The following is a 9,345-nucleotide window of genomic DNA, read 5'->3' on the forward strand; positions in this document are numbered from 1 at the left end:
ATTTTACTAATACAAAAATCGCTGATTAGATGTAACAGAATAGGAAGCTTAGAAACATTTCAAAGTATTAATAAACGGGGCTTCCCTGGTGGTGCAGTGGTTAAGAATCTGTCTGCCAATGCAGGGGACACAGGTTCAAACCCTGGTCTGGGAAGATCCTACATGCCACAGAGCAACTAAACCTGTGTGCCACAACTACTGAACCTGTGCTCTAGGGCCCGTGTGCCACAACTACTGAGCCCACGTGCCACAGCTACTGAAGCCCGTGTGCCTAGAGCCCATTCTCCACCACAATGAGAAGCCCATGCACAGCAGAGTATCTCCCGCTTGCCACAACTAGAGAAAGCCTGCGTGCAGCAACGAAGACCCAACGCAGCCAAAATAAAAAATAATAATTTATATTAAAAACGTATTAATAAGCAGACATACTCTTTTTCTAGGAATTTGATGAAAGTGTTTTCAAATTACTTCCTATTTACTCAAAATGAAGTAATGAGAACCAGATTTAACCTCTTGCCTAAATCAACTTTAAAAAAACAAAATATATGAAATGACAGGTTTGAAGACATCGGACATAAGACAATGAAGAGCAATGAACCCTGAGAAAGATGTAAGAAAGCAGATGAGACTTTGAACATCACTAGATGGAGAGAAATTTCAGGCCACAGGACAGAGAAGGGAAATCCAAGTGGAGGGTCCTCTTCCTCAAGTGTCAGTTGAGTGCCAACCAATGTGCACATGTGCAACCCCCCAAGAAAGAAACTGAAAAAGATTAGAGAGAAATACCGTGAGCTCACATAGGGCCAGGAATAGTGCCTGCTCCTGCCAGACAGTGGAAATCTTCATAATTCACATGGTGTGGAGTAAAGAATTCTCACAAGAATTTTGCCTCAATGACAGGGGCAAAATTAGGCCTAAATGCCTGATTGAGAGAATCTTTATGTTAAATTTAGGGGAGAAGTGTGTCAAATATGTTTCAGAAATCTTAAAAGTCACTTCCATTTTTATATGAATCGTGTATGCAGAAATATACATATTATATAAAAACATTTTGAACAAACTAGGTTCAAGATTTCCCATAAAATGAGCAGTAAATTTAATAAAATTCACTTAAAATAGCATTTGCATATATTTCAACACCACAAAGTAATTCTAATATATATCTGGATGACTATATTGATGATATTATCAAAAAATGGTGATAAATAATAAAACCCAGTTTGCTCTATTATTAGCATTTTAATATAAAACTATAATAATCAGTGTGACAGTAATGCAAGTCAGCTGAAAGGAACTAAAGGGAAAGTCAATACAATGGAAGGGAGAGAGGGAGGAAAATTGAGAAAGATGGAAAACTTCAGTTTGGAAAGTGAGAAAAAATAGTTATTTGGGGAAATTAAGCTAGCTCACAAAACAAATATAAAAAGAGAAATCAGAGATCTAACATGAAATATAAGTGATTTTGAAAACCATCTTGTGGTACGGAAGGTCTCTGCATGCATTACACTGAAGCAGAGACCATCAAGAAAAGAATGCCTCAAGAGAACAGTGTCAGGACAAGTATGCTCATGCTCATTGGTGGATATCTCTCTCATCTGTCTGGGTTGAAATCCAGCTGAAGTGACTGAGTCTGCTATTGAGAGAGAAAAGGGACATTTCTATAAACATTATTGGTGGCTTAAGCTTTGAAACCACAGAAGAAAGCTTGAGGGACTACTATGAGCCATGGGGAAAACTTACAGACGCTGGTAATGAGAGATCCTGCAAGCAAAACTCAAAAGAGTATTTGGTTTTGTAACTTTTCCAACCATAGATAAGGTTGATGCTGCCATGGCTGCAAAATCTCTTTCAATTGATGGAAGAATGATTGAGCCAAAATGTGCCAGAGAGGAATCTGGACAACCTGGCACTCATGTAACTGAAAAGCTGTTTGTTGGTGGAACTAAAGAAGATACCAAAGAACATCAGCTTAGAGATTACTGCAAGGACTATGGAAAAGCTGATGTCATTTGAGATGATTACTGATAGGCAGTGTGGAAAGAAAGGAGGCATTGACAGTCTGGAAAGAAAAGAAGCATTGGGTTTATTACTTTTTTTTTTTTGGCTGCGCTGTGCAGCACATGGGATCCCTCATCAGGGATTGAACCCACATCCCCCCGCTTTGAAAGGGCAGAGCCTTAACCACTTGACCACAAGGGAAGTTCTGGGTTTACTACTTTTGATAACCATGATCATGTGGATTAAACTGTACTGCAGTAATACCATACCATCGGTGGTCAGAAGTAAGAAAGGCTTTATCTAGACAAGAAACACAGGAAGTCCAAAGTTCTAGGAGTGGCAGAGGAGACTTTGAGGGATTCGTGCAGAGGCAGTGAATTTTGGGACCAGGATCATGAGGCAAGTGTAGAGTAGGATCTGATGGATATGGAAGAGGACATGGATTTGGGGATAGCTATAATGGGTATGGAGGAAGATCTGGAGGTGGCAATTTTAGAGGTAGCACAGGTTATGAAGAAGGAAGATGAAGATATACTAGTGGAGAACCTGGATCTGGCAGCCGGAGGCGAGTAGTGGGGAGGCTACAGAGGTGATTATGACAACTATGCAGGAAAAATTTATGGAAGTAGAAATTAGAATGTTTTTAGAAATTATAATTAGCAACCTTATATCTATGGTCCAGTGAAGACTGGAAATTTTGGTGGCAGTAGGAACATAAGAGAAACTTACGGTGGAGGAAACTATGGTCCAAGAGGCAGTGGCACAGTAAGGGATATGAGGCAGGAACCAACACTCAACTTCTTCCCATTTGCCCTGGGCTTTACTGTGTAACTTGGAGAGGACAAGAGCCCAGAAGTAACAACAGGTTCAGGTTATCAAAATAAGAATGTTTAGAACACTTATTATCTCACACATGCATAAATATAGAATGATATGGTAGAAGACACTACAGCAGATACGGGGAGCTGTTTGTGGATGGACTGGATTATTTAATAGCATTACCTTACTATAAAGGAAGGACTGTAAAAAAATGCCTTTGAGATAGTTTCTTTTTGTTTCTTTTAAACATTTATGGGAGTATAATTGTTTTACAATGTTGGGTTAGTTTCTGGTGTATAAAAAAGTGAATCAGCTGTATGTGTGTGTATATATATATATATATATATCCCCATATCCCCTCCCTCTTGCGCCTCCCTCCCACCCTCCCTATCCCACCCCTCTAGGGGATAACAAAGCACTAGGCTGGATTCCCTGTGCTGTGCAACAGCTTCCCACTAGCTAGCTGTTTTACATTTGGTAGTGTATCTATATCAGTGCTACTCTCTCATTTTGTCCCAGCGTACCCTTCCCACCCCGTGTCCTCAAGTCCATTATCTATGTCTGTGTTATTATTCTGGTTCTGGCTGTAAATTCATTCAAGCGATTTTTTTTTTCTGGACTCCATATATATGTGTTAGCATACAATATTTGTTTTTCTCTTTCTGGCATCCTTCACTCTATATGACAGACTCTAGGTCCATCCACCTCTCACAAATAACTCAATTTCCTTTCTTTTTTATACCTGAGTAATATTCCATTGTGTATATGTGCCACATCTTCTTTATGCATTCATTGTCGGTGGACACTTAGGTTGCTTCCATGTCCTGGCTATTCTAAATAGTGCTGCAATGAACATTGTGGTACATGTCTCTTTTTGAATTACAGTTTTCTCAGGGTATGTGCCCGGTAGTGGGATTGCTGGGTCATAGGGTAGTTCTGTTTTTAGCTTTTTTTTTTTTAACATCTTTATTGGAGTATAATTGCTTTACAGTATTGTGTTAGTTTCTGCTTTATAACAAAGTGAATCAGTTATACATATACATATGTTCCCATATCTCTTACCTCTTGCGTCTCCCTCCCTCCACCCTCCCTATCCCACCCCTCTAGGTGGTCACAAAGCACCGAGCTAATCTCCCTGTGCTATGTGGCTGCTTCCCACTAGCTACCTATTTTACGTTTGATAGTGTATATATGTCCATGCCACTCTCTCACTTTGTCACAGCTTACCCTTCCCCCTCCCCATATCCTCAAGTCCATTCTCTAGTAAGTCTGTGTCTTTATTCCTGTCTTACCCCTAGGTTCTTCATGACATTTTTTCCCCTAAATTCCATATATATGTGTTAGCATATGGTATTTGTCTTTCTCTTTCTGACATACTTCACTCTGTATGACACACTCTAGGTCCATCTACCTCATTACAAATAGCTCAATTTCGTTTCTTTTTATGGCTGAGTAATATTCCATTGTATATATGAGCCACATCTTCTTTATCCATTCATCCGATGATGGATACTTAGGTTGTTTCCATCTCCGGACAATTGTAAATAGACCTGCAATGAACATTTTGGTACATGACTATATTTGAATTATGGTTTTCTCAGGTTATATGCCCAGTAGTGGGATTGCTGGGTCATATGGTAGTTCTATTTGTAGTTTTTTAAGGAACCTCCATACTGTTCTGCATAGTGGCTGTACCAATTCACATTCCCACCAGCAGTGCAAGAGTGTTCCCTTTTCACCACACCCTCTCCAGCATTTATTGTTACTAGATTTTTTTGATGATGGCCATTCTGACTGGTGGGAGATGATATCTCATTGTACTTTTGATTTGCATTTCTCTAATGATTAATGATGTTGCGCATTCTTTCACGTGTTTGTTGGCAGTCTGTATATCTTCTTTGGAGAAATGTCTATTTAGGTCTTCTGCACAATTAAGGATTGGGTTCTTTATTTTTTTGTTATTGAGCTGCATGAGCTGCTTATAAAATATGGAAATTAATCCTCTGTCAGTAGCTTCATTTGCAAATATTTCTCCCATTCTGAGGGTTGTCTTTTGGTCTTTTTTATGGTTTCCTTTGCTGTGCAAAAACTTTTAAGTTTCATTAAGTCCCATTTGTTTGTTTTTATTTCCGTTTCTCTAGGAGGTGGGTCAAAAAAGATCTTGCTGTGATTTATGTCATAGTGTGTTCTGCCTATGTTTTCCTCTAAGAGTTTGATAGTTTCTGGCCTTACAATTAGGTCTTTAATCCATTTTGAGCTTATTTTTTGGTATGGTGTTAGGGAGTGATCTAATCTCATACTTTCACATGTACCTGTCCAGTTCTCCCAGCACCACTTATTGAAGAGGCTGTCCTTTTTCCACTGTACGTTCCTGCCTCCTTTATCAAAGATAAGATGACCATATGTGCGTGGGTTTATCTCTGTGCTTTCTATACTGTTCCATTGATCTATCTTTCTGTTTCTCTGCGAGTACCATACTGTCTTGATTACTGTAGCTTTGTAGTATAGTCTGAAGTCAGGGAGCCTGATTCCTCCAGCTCCGTTTTTCATTCTCAAGATTGATTTGGTTATTTGGGGTCTTTGTGTTTCCATAAAAATTGTGAAATTTTTTGTTCTAGTTCTGTGAAAAATGCCAGTGGTAGTTTGATAGGGATTGCATTGAATCTGTAGATTGCTTTGGGTAGTAGAGTCGTTTTCACAATGTTGATTCTTCCAATCCAAGAACATGGTATATCTCTCCATCTATTTGTATCATCTTTAATTTCTTTCATCAGTGTCTTATAATTCTCTGCATACAGGTCTTTTGTCTCCTTAGGTAGGTTTATTCCTAGATATTTTATTCATTTTGTTGCAATGGTAAATGGGAATGTTTCCTTGATTTCACTTTCAGATTTTTCATCACTAGTGTATAGGAATGTCAGAGATTTCTGTGCATTAATTTTGTATCCTGCTACTTTACCAAATTCATTGATTAGCTCTAGTAGTTTTCTGGTGGCATCTTTAGGATTCTCTATGTATAGTATCATGTCATCTGCAAACAGTGACAGTTTTACTTCTTCTTTTCCGATTTGGATTCCTTTTATTTCCTTTTCTTCTCTGATTGCTGTGGCTCACAATTCCAAAACTGTGTTGAATAAGAGTGGTCAGAGTGGGCAACCTTGTCTTGTTCCTGATCTTGTTGGAAATGGTTTCAGTTTTTCACCATTGATGCCGATGTTGGCTGTGGGCTTGTCATATATGGCCTTTATTATGTTGAGGAAAATTGCCTCTAGCCCTACTTTCTGCAGGGTTTTTATCATAAATAGGTGTTGAATTTTGTCGAAAGCTTTCTCTGCATCTATTGAGATGATCATATGGTTTTTCTCCTTCAATTAGTTAATATGGTATATCACATTGATTGATTTGCGTATATTGAAGAATCCTTGCATTCCTGGAATAAACCCCACTTGATCATGGTGTATGATCCTTTTACTCTGCTGTTGGATTCTGTTTGCTAGTATTTTGTTGAGGATTTTTGCATCTATGTTCATCAGTGATATTGGCCTGTACTTTTCTTTCTTTGTGACATCCTTGTCTGGTTTTGGTATCAAGGTGATGATGGCCTCGTAAAATGAGTTTGGGAGTGTTCCTCCCTCTGCTATATATTGGAAGAGTTTGAGAAGGATAGGTGTTAGCTCTTCTCTAAATGTTTGATAGAATTCGCCTGTGAAGCCATCTGGTCCTGGGCTTCTGTTTGTTGGACGATTTTTAATCACAGTTTCAATTTCAGTGCTTGTAATTGGTCTGTTCATATTTTCTATTTCTTCCTGATTCAGTCTTGGCAGTTTGTACATATCTAAGAATTTGTCCATTTCTTCCAGGTTGTCCATTTTATTGGCACAGAGTTGCTTGTAGTAATCTCTCATGATCTTTTGTATTTCTGCAGTGTCAGTTGTTACTTCTCCTTTTTCATTTCTAATTCTATTGATTTGAATCTTCTCCCTTTTTTTCTTGAGTCTGGCTAATGGTTTATCAATTTTGTTTATCTTCTCAAAGAATCAGCTTTTATTTTTATTGATTGGTGCTATTGTTTCCTTTATTTCTTTTTTGCTTATTTCTGATCTGATCATTATTATTTCTTTCCTTCTGCCAACTTTGGGGTTTTTTTGTTTTTCTTTCTCTAATTGCTTTAGGTGCAAGGTTAGGTTGTTTTTTTGAGATGTTTCCTGTTTCTTAAGGTAGGATTGTATTGCTATAAACTTCCCTCTTAGAACTGCTTTTGCTGCATCCCATAGGTTTTGGCTCATCGTGTCTCCATTGTCATTTGTTTCTGGGTATTTTTTTATTTCCTCTTTGATTTCTTCACTGATCACTTGGTTATTAAGTAGTGTATTTTTTAGCTTCCATGTGTTTGTATTTTTTACAGATTTTTTCCTGTAATTGATATCTAGTCTCATAGTGTTGTGGTTGGAAAAGATACTTTATACCATTTCAATTTTCTTAAATTTACCAAGGCTTGATTTGTGACCCAAGATATGATCTATCCTGGAGAATGTTCCATGAGCACTTGAGAAAAATGTGTATTCTGTTGTTTTTTGCATGGAATGTCCTATACATTTCAATTAAGTCCATCTTGTTTAATGTATCATTTGAAGCTTGTGTTTCCTTATTTACTTTCATTTTGGATGATCTGTCCATTGGTGAAAGTGGCTTGTTAATGTCCCATACTATGATTGTGTTACTCTAGATTTCCCCTTTTATGGTTGTTAGTATTTGCCTTATGTACTGAGTTGCTCATATGTTGGGTGCACAAATATTTACAATTGTTATATCTTCTTCTTGGATAGATCACTTGATCATTCTGTAGTGTCCTTCTTTGTTTTGTAATTGTCTTTATTTTAAAGTCTATTTTGTCTGAAATGAGAATTGCTACTCCTGGTTTCTTTTGATTTCCATTTGCATGGAATATCTTTTTCCATCCCCTCACTTTCAGTCTGTATGTCCCTAGGTCTGAAGTGGGTCTGTTGTAGACAGCATATATACGGGTCTTGTTTTTGTATCCATTCAGCCAATCTGTGTCTTTTTGTGGGAGCCTTTAATGCATTTACATTTAAGGTAGTTATCCATATGTATGTTCCTATTCCCATTTTCTAATTGTTTGGGGTTTATTATTGTAGGTCTTTTCCTTCTCTTTTGTTTCTTGCCTAGAGAAGTTCCTTTAGCAGTTTTTGTAAAGCTGGTTTGGTGGTGCTGAACTTTCTCAGGCTTTGCTTGTCTGTGAAGGTTTTAATTTCTCCATCAAATCTAAATGAGATCCTTGCTGGGTAGAGTAATCTTGGTTGTAGGTTTTTCTCCTTCATCACTTTAAATATGTCCTTCCACTCCTTCTGGCTTGCAGTTTCTGCTGAAGGATCAGATGTTAACCTTATGAGGATTCCTTTGTGTGTTATTTGTTGTTTTTCCTTTGCTGCTTTTAATATGTTTTCTTTGTATTTTATTTTCATTAGTTGACTTATATGTGTGTTGGCATGTTTCTCCTTGGATGTATCCTGTATGGGACTCTCTGTGCTTCCTGCACTTGATTAACTTTCCTTTCCCATATTAGGGAAGTTTTCGACTATAATCTCTTAAAATATTGTCTCAGTCCCTTTTTCTTTTCTCTTCCTCTTCTAGGACGCCTATAATTCGAATGTCAGTCTTTTTAATGTTGTCCCAGAGGTCTCTGAGACTGTCCTCAGTTCTTTTCATTCTTTTTTCTTTATTCTGCTCTGTAGTAGTTATTTCCACTATTTTATCTTCCAGGTCACTTATCTGTTCTTCAGCCTCAGTTATTCTGCTACTGATCCCTTCTAGAGTATTTTTAATTTCATTTATTGTGTTGTTCATCGTTGCTTGTTTCCTCTTTAGTTCTTCTAGGTCCTTGTTAAATGTTTTTTGTATTTTCTCTACTCTGTTTCTAAGATTTTGGATCATCTTTCCTATCATTCTGAATTCTTTTTCAGGTAGACTGCCTATTTCCTCTTCATTTGTTAGGTCTGGTGTGTTTTTACCTTGCTCCGGCATCTGCTGTGTGTTTTTCTGTCTTCTCATTTTGCTTATCTTACTGTGTTTGTGGTCTCCTTTTAACAGGCTGCAGGTTCGTAGTTCCCATTGTTTTTGGTGTCTGTCCCCAGTGGCTAAGGTTGGTTCAGTGGGTTGTGTAGGCTTCATGGTGGAGGGGACTAATGCCTGTGTTCCGGTGGAGGAGGCTGGATCTTGTCTTCTGGTGGGCAAGTCCACGTCTGGTGGTGTGTTTTGGTGTGTCTGTGGACTTATTATGATTTTAGGCAACCTCTCTACTAATGGATGGGGCTGTGTTCCCATCTTGCTAGTTGTTTGGCATAGGGTGTCCAGCACTGTAGCATGCTGGTCATTGAGTGAATCTGGGTGTTGGTGTTGAGATGGAGATCTCTTGCGGATTTTCACCATTTGATATTACGTGGAGCTCGGAGGTCTCTTGTGGACCAGTGACCTGAAGTTGGCTCTCCCACCTCAGAGGCACAGCACTGA

The sequence above is a fragment of the Delphinus delphis genome, chromosome 6, assembly GCF_949987515.2.
Source record: "Delphinus delphis chromosome 6, mDelDel1.2, whole genome shotgun sequence".
Lineage (NCBI taxonomy): Eukaryota > Metazoa > Chordata > Mammalia > Artiodactyla > Delphinidae > Delphinus > Delphinus delphis.